Raw genomic sequence first — 8,187 nt, 5'->3', positions numbered from 1 at the left:
GCAAGAAAGCTTGGTTTGTTAGAGGACTCTGTTCCAAAAGCAATTAAAGCTATGACCCCAAACTACAACTAAATTCTCCAATAACCTATTCTAGTAAGAAAAGGTCTGAAAGACTTACTGCTTCACTAAAGGATAAACAATGTGAATTATTTCAATGACTGGTCCAAAAAGCTGCAGTAGAGTACTGAGTAACTGAGACATCTGTTTAATATCCTTGTCCATGATTTCCCTTCAAATTATATATAATATTACATATTACACACACACACACACACACACACACACACACACAGGTATCCTTGGCTTTGACAAGAATAATATTCTTGAACATTCCCACTGGATAGCTACATGCTGCCATCTTCTGATTACGCCCAGTGGAGTGTAAAACATTTTTCATGGAAAAACGAAATCAATAAAACTCCCTACTTTTCCTGCAAGTAGTGCCGTCAGTAACAAAAGGAGCAAAGACACCAACCCAGAGATTACAATACTCTCAGACATAACTCAAGCAGGATTCTAAATGGATAAATGCACGTTATAAACTTTTTTTTTTTTTTTGCAAGTGCCTTGCATGCTTATGTTACTATTCATTCTGAGATAGACAGATCATCAATGACCTTCTGGGTCACTGACTAGGGAGAAAGCCGACTTTAAAAAAAAGAGTGGGAGAAAAATAAGAGGGGGGGTTGCTTCCTTCCACCCTAGACCCCCTACTGCCTTGAATGAAAGAAAACAGATGGCAGCCACCTTCCCCTTTAATTAGGAGGGGCAGCTCAGAAGGGGACAGCCCTGCTCACTTGGCACCATCTTTAACAAACCGTTTCGATGGTAATGCTCTCTGCTCACTCGCCCTTGTTTCAAACTGTTCTCAATCTCTGATTTGCAAACCGAATCTCTGTCAATTTAATTGTGAAAAACTACAGGTCTGAGCACAATGCCATACAAAAAGAAGGTGCTTAAAGATGTTTGCTGAATTAATAATTCACAGACCTTCAGAGAGGGAGCCCGGAGTGTTTCAAACGAAGTGCAGCCACCTCAAGTTCCATCATCACCACTCTGAGATAAAGCGTGCGTTCCCACGGCACAGAAGCCCTGGCTTAAATTCACACGGTATTCCATACTGGATTCAGAAGATCCCTGACTTCTGCTTTCCAAACGCCACACTACAGCCATGCTGTCCCCTTCTACCTTCAAAGTGTCACTGCTGAAAGCTGAGAAAACGCTACAGTAAACGCAGTCCCTTTTACTGCAGAAAGGTTAGTTTAATTACAAATTACAAACCATTCTGCATTTCCACTTGTTTTGCATTTTCCAAACCACAGAACCTTGTATTCAAAATTTATCAAGCCGCATAACATCTCTGGAGACAGGATCAGCATGAAAAGCAAAACAAAACAAAAGTGGAAAACAAGAACCAAGTGTCAGAAGCAGGCTGATGTCACAGACAAGTCTTCTGTGTAGGTGATAAAGCCTCTTCCTAATTTTGTTAAGTTATTAAATGTATTTTCTATAAATCTGCAAGGGAGGAAACTTTCTAACCTGAAAGAAAAAAAAGTTCAGTTCCTGTTGATGAGGTTAGGTCTTTATCTATTTTAACCCATTTTTTATATTAAATTTTTTCCCCAACATCATTAAATAACTTGTATTCTTTGGGTCCTTCCCATTTCCTGACAGGTTTTAAAATTACAGCCTCTTGTCCAAGAGCCATTCCCATCTAGTGCCTGCAGTTTCCACGTGGAGACTCCCCGTCTCCATACCTGTCGTGTGCCCTTCCTGCTTCCAGTGGAAATGAGGGCAAGTGAAGCGGGGCTATTCTGCTAGATGCGCTCCTGGCCGCACCACATAAACAGCCTTGTCTGTGTCACTGTCATTTAATTAATGCTAAGTTCTTGAACCATTTAAAAAGAGGGGGGAGAAAAAGAGAACTTTTTTGTTTTCTCATTGATAATAAATTTCAGTCTCTTACTATCTCTAACAAGCCAGCCAGCACATTAGATGCAGGAAGAGAGATCGAAAAGATAAAAGAAGCAATTAGCTATTGAACAAACTTCATCTCCTGCTTCCCGATGAAGGGGAAAGAAAAAAAAAACAAAAAAACAACTTGGCATTTGCCAGATATTGAGTGTCTAATAATGTTAGCAAGAAAAAACATGTAGGAGAGACTGACTAACAAAGAAATAAACAACACTTACTTTGTTTTCCAGCACAGTAAGCTGGTCGCGAGCGAGATGAGGGTAAAACTCCTTTCCTCAAGGCCCCTGCTTTCGCTTTGGAAGCTGTGTTTACACTCGGGTCCAGGTTTGCTGCAGGACTCCTAAATGCCTGCGCCTCTCGGATGCCCCAAGTTCACAGTTCATCTCAGAGGCTTCATCGAGGACAAGGAATCCCCAGTTCAGACCCAGGCAACCTCTGGGCGCCACGTGGCACCACTGCTGTTGTTACCACACGCACGCCTGGGACACCCACTTGTTACCTCAGGAACCAGGCCACCAGCAGATAACCACTCAGACGAGTGTCCAGAGACGCGAGCCTCTGGCATTCTCAGGTTCAAGGTTGGAAAATGCATAAAGACAGGAACCACACAGTCAGCAGTATTCTGTGCCATTAACTTTCTTGCACTTAAACTTAGCCTTAAGAAAGAGCGGAGGGCACAAAATTAAAAGAGGTATTTTACTGGTGACCGGCATTTGTCCCGTCTCGCTGTCTAAAACTGCATTTAAGAATCCTAGATCACAAGAATTTTCATTTCCTCTGTGGAAACTACAGAGAATCCATTTAAAAAAAAAAAAAAAAAAAGGAAAAAAGTATAATTTTGCTTAAAAATGTAACCCCTTACTAAATCTCATCGGGTTCATTTTTTAAAACCCAAATTTGATGTTTGTTTTGAAAACTTACTTCATCCATGTACTGTTCAGCTCATAAAAACAAACCTTCTTCCAGCAAAATGGGACACTTTGACCTTGTTTACCGCAGTATTTTGAAACCTCTGTCTCGTAACTCCTGACATCACTGGACGTGTATTAGCACCTTCACTGCTGTTGGCTGCACACGCTGCTACCCCGACCTTCTTGAATCGCCCCTGGTTGAACAAATACTTCACACGACAGTAGGGATACTGGTGTTAGCATTAAACCCACAGAACTCACGTGGTCCCTTTTATAAGTGCCACATCTCTCTGATCACTTTTCTAAGAAAACAAAAGCACTGAACATCTGATACTTTTTTAAGTCCCTGCATCCAGACCTCATACAGACTATTTTTTCTTCAGACCCTCTCCCTGCCCAAGAGAAGGGCTTCCTTTCTCACCAATCGCCATACTGGCAAGAATTTCTGCCACAGAGCTTTTCTAATAGAAGATCTTGACCTACTTTCCCCCAATAAAAAATTCCCACAAACTTCCCTAGAGGATAATTTATGTTGGCATATTTTAGAATTTCAGAAAGCATTGTTGCACTTTTAATTTTGATAAAGTCAAGATTTACTCATTTCTTTTTCTCTTGTGGAAATGATTTTGATATTGTATCTGAGTGTTACATTTTTAAAGAAATAATTTTCCCCTGGCAGTCTGACACATTTCCCTTCTCTGTTCCTCAATTCTTATTCTTGATGTAGAAGAATTAAAAAAAAAAAAAGAGAGAGAAAGAATACTTGTAACATAATTTAACTGTGTAAGTCACCATTAAATTTGAGAGAACATTTCCTATAATCCAACTCTTTAAATAAAACCAAATTCTGGTCTTACAGTGGTGGTGCAATTTTACAGAGAAGTAATTAAAAACTCAAGTTTAACTTATCTGAAACCAACTGATAACATTCTTGTTTCTCTCCTGAAACAACCTGCAAAACAACAAGTCCTCGAACTACAGTCACCAAGAAATAAAGAACACGAAATACATATTTGAGCAATTATGGCCTTTGTTTGTCAGAGAAGAATAAAAAGAAAAAACATCCAGAGTTAATAAAATTAATTAACTCGAGCTAAAGAACTACTAAAAGGACCCTCCGAATATCATGCTGTTACTATGACAACTTCAAAACTGCTTCAAGCAAATATGAGGGATTTTAAGATTCATGATAAAACAAGTGTCATCCAGCCTGTGAAAAATTACTTTCATTTCCATCAGGCAGCAGAAAGGCTAAATGGCTATTTACAACTTTGAAATATCAAATCGTTACCTTGTGAGAGATGCTATACTCTTCATTCAGATTACGAAAAAAAAATAATAAGTAAATGAACAGCTCTCTCAGTAATCGGAACCATTTTGATTTCAGTCCTGCAACTACACCACTCCTACGGTCTATCTAGTTGGTACTTTATTTTTATAATGAAAGCAAAGTCTGATGCAATCTGAAAGGGAAGGGACAAAAAAAAAAAAAAAAAAAAAAAAAACTAAACAGTTTCTAGTTTCCAAATACAAATAGGCAAGCACATACTCCAATTTTTTAGGCATCAATAATGAAACAGAAAAAAAAAATAGCATTTTCCCCTTAAAATTCCTGCTCATAGGTAGTTAGACTGATTTACATTTTACATAATCTTGATGGCTCAATCAGGAAGTGAAAATTTTAAGTGCGTGTGTTATGGACGGGAGGAGTCATGTGACCCACAGAGCAAAGAAAATTATGCAGGAGACTAGCACGCTGAGAAAAATAAACTTAACAGGAGTTTAAAAATACCATCTTTGGGATTCACTGAACCATGAATATATTATGGCTTTTAAGAAATAAAAATTCATTTGGAAGCCTTGAAAATAAGCCCTCAGGATGTTTTAAAAAATATTACGAGATCAAAGCAGTGTACTATGAGAAACAAAAGTTTAATTAATAAACAAACTGTTTCTATGAAGATCACATCCACTCAAGGTTTATTTTAAGGGCGATTTTTCATGTTATTTGAAGATCAGGCAATAACACACAATTGCACAATTGTAATCAAACAACACATAGTTGCAGCTACATATAAATACTTGTGCTTTATTTACCATATACTGCTGTGTCTTCCTGGAGTACAAAGAAAAAACTGTTTAGGTTTATCCAGCCTTCGCACAAGTTTTATAGATTTCAAGTGGTCCTATATAGTTCATTTCAGAAAATACATTCTCTAGAGGAAAATGTCAACCCCACAGAATTTTTCATCTGCAGTATTTCACTCACTCTGGAAATCAAAAGATGGGAGATTAATGTTAAAAAAAGCTAATAGGTATAATGGATTGACGGATAGATGACTTTATCATACAAAAACTACTTAAGACATATTAGTCTCCATGCTAGTCTTCAGATATATTAATATAAACATATCTGAAATTCAAAAGGTTTGGCCCATGGTGCTTTGATTCTCAATGCAATTTGTTACTAATACGTTAATAAATAATAATTTATTAACACCAAAAAAACCAATTAACATTGGTTGAGAACAGGTATTTGTATCTTATAACTATGACTTTTATCACTTTAATGCCTCACACTTTTCAAAATGCTTTTCATACTTTTACTTCACCTTTATAAAAAAATTTATCCACGCCTCTGGGCAAGCAGCAGGAAAAGGGCAGTGACAAACATCAATTTCAAGTATTTCTTGATTACGAGGTCATTTTTCTTTAATTCTTAAACACAGGAGGTAGCTAGATGAAAGAAGAAATTATCAGAGAAGACAGAAGATTTTCAGAAGGGAAGCTTGAAGCAGACTAAGAACAGTTAGGAAAGGTAAGAAGGACAAGCCTCCAAGGTGGAGTATTACATGATACTGCGATATTCTCACTAAACTTGGTATCTTACTGGTTGACTCAATCAATAAGGATGAACCAGTTACCAAGAAACGTCCCCCAACAGAGTTGTAGCACAACCCCTAGCTCGGCCACTTGCCAAGACCGTTTAAGTTACCGAGAATAAATCTCAGAGTATATCTCTCAACTCCCTAACTCTACAAAGTGGGAAATCAAAGAAGAGGCTTCCCCGTGTTATACAGATGGCTGACCGACAGCTGAAACTGGATTTCTTTCCTAGGCTAGGGATTTCTTTCACTACGTGCTGTCTTACATCTATAACCTGAGGTCAAGTAAGTCTCCAAAGAGCCATGCCCTGGAAGCTTATCTTAGTTGAGGAAAATTGAAACAGGGCCAAGACTTAAGAGGGGCTCACTCTGGGCTACCTAGTCCCTAACTCATGGGTCCCTGATGACCGCTGCTGTCTCTGTCCCCCGTCCAAGGCTCTGCAAAGCATCATACTGCGTGAGCTGGGAAGAGACAGGGCAGGTTCTGGGCTGAGGGGTAAAGCTTTGGGGATAGAACCCAGTCCCTCTTTTTGGCTCCTCGCTTCTACAGGTATATCACAGCCTTCTCATTTTTTTCCCCGGTGGGAAAATCAAGACACTGAAATACAAAAAAGCACTTGCTTTGGTTCACATCACAGTTTTCCTGGGATTTCGGACAAGCATGAGAACAAGATAATATTCTAGAAAAAACAAAATTAGCCCCCACTTTACAACCTTCATCAGAATTAATTTTGTAGAGACTAGAAGAGTTAAATGCAAAAGCGGGTAAAGTAATTAGAAGAAAATACTTCTAAATTTGAGACAGGAAAAGAAGTCCGAGCTTTATAAAAGCAATGAAAAAAAATAACAAAAGGCAAGGCAATCAAATCCATCTGACAATACTGAAGCATTAAAATCTGTGGCTCCAAAAGCAGCAGGCAAAACAGAAAAGTAAACAAAAAATAACATACTCGCAACAGGGTGATATACTTTATATTATTATAAATGTAAAAGGTATAAGATATTAACAGACTATTCACCTCCAAATATAAAAGGCCAATAAATTTGAAAAAATGTTGAATTTCACTGGCAAATGCCAAGATTTTTTTTCATCAATCAAATTCACAAAGATGGACAACAAAGAGTAAAAGCTGGTGAAGTGAAGTAAGAAAATTATTTCAGGAGATCAACAGTATCTTTTTACAAGTCCTCAAACTGTTTTGACTGATAACAGATCTATAAATACCTCCCGAAGAAACAATCACAGATATACAGAAAGATAACTATACAAGGGCATTCATACAATAACTCACAATAACATACAATTGGATACGACTCAAAATATCCAAAAGTGAAGGGAAGCCAGGTGACTAAATTATAGTAAATTCATATGTTTAAAATATTGGTTTTGGGAGAATACTTTATGACACTGGAAATCACAAAATATGGCGAAAAAGGTGGATATAAAATTGTATATAAATGATACCAATGTTGCTAGGTAAGAACGAAAAGTTAGGAACGGGGTCGGGGAAAGGACAGACAAATGGGAGGAGGGATGGAGAGAAGCTGATCTCAAAAAGAGACTGGAAAAGAATACAATTAAAAAGCTTAAGAAGGAGTTCCCATCATGGCTCAGGGATTAACGAATCTGACTAGGAACCATGAGATGGTGGGTTCAATCCCTGGCCTTGCTCAGTGGGTTAAGGATCCAGCATAGCTGTGAGCTGTGGTGTAGGTTGCAGACGTGGCTCAGATCTGGTGTTGCTGTGGCTGTGGCGTAGGCCTGCAGCTGTAGCTCTGATTCAGCCCCTAGCCTGGGAACCTCCATATGCCGAGGGAACAGCCCTAAAAAGACCAGAAAAAAATAAATAGATAAATAAATAAAAAGCTTAAGAAGGAGTGGGCGGAGAACTTGGATTTTTTTAACTACCTCTTTACAATATTGACACTTTCTGTGAGAAATATTATCTTGATAATTGAAAAAATGTTATTTCACCCAATGAACACCTTATAAATATTCCTCAGGCATATAAAATAATTAAAATATTTACAAAGACCTAATAAGAGAATGCTTATACTTTATTGTTAAGGGCAAAAAAGAAGTGCAAAACAATGGAATAGATAAAAATTCACATTAAAAATACCAGAAGAATATGCATCAAGATAACAGCAGTTGCCTTTAGATTGTGCTATTGGGCATAATATTTTTCCATATTTTACAAGTTTTCTATGATTGTCATATATTGTTTTCATGAGAAAAAAATAAATCGATATCAATGTCACAACCATGGGCTTGATACATCAAGAAGATGGTATTATTAACAGCTAAATTTAAACATACAGAATGTCAAGAGCCACAAAAATCTGCCCTAGCACCAAGGTGTTTTCTTAAATATTATTTAGGAACCACTGATATGTCTTCAGAAAATACCAGGAAT

General features: G+C 37.7%; 1 long non-coding RNA gene across 1 annotated transcript in view; it reads right to left on the bottom strand.

Moving 5' to 3' along the window:
* The window catches only part of LOC110257572, a 60,545-nt gene extending 53,062 nt beyond the window's left edge, over positions 1-7,483 (bottom strand). Inside the window, exon 1 of the long non-coding RNA XR_002340372.1 lies at positions 2,193-7,483. This is a non-coding gene — a long non-coding RNA (uncharacterized LOC110257572). The remainder of the gene's footprint in view (positions 1-2,192) is intronic.

The sequence above is a fragment of the Sus scrofa genome, chromosome 18, assembly GCF_000003025.6.
Source record: "Sus scrofa isolate TJ Tabasco breed Duroc chromosome 18, Sscrofa11.1, whole genome shotgun sequence".
Lineage (NCBI taxonomy): Eukaryota > Metazoa > Chordata > Mammalia > Artiodactyla > Suidae > Sus > Sus scrofa.
Note: the sequence above shows the minus strand (reverse complement) of the source record. Positions and strands in the feature narration are given on the sequence as shown.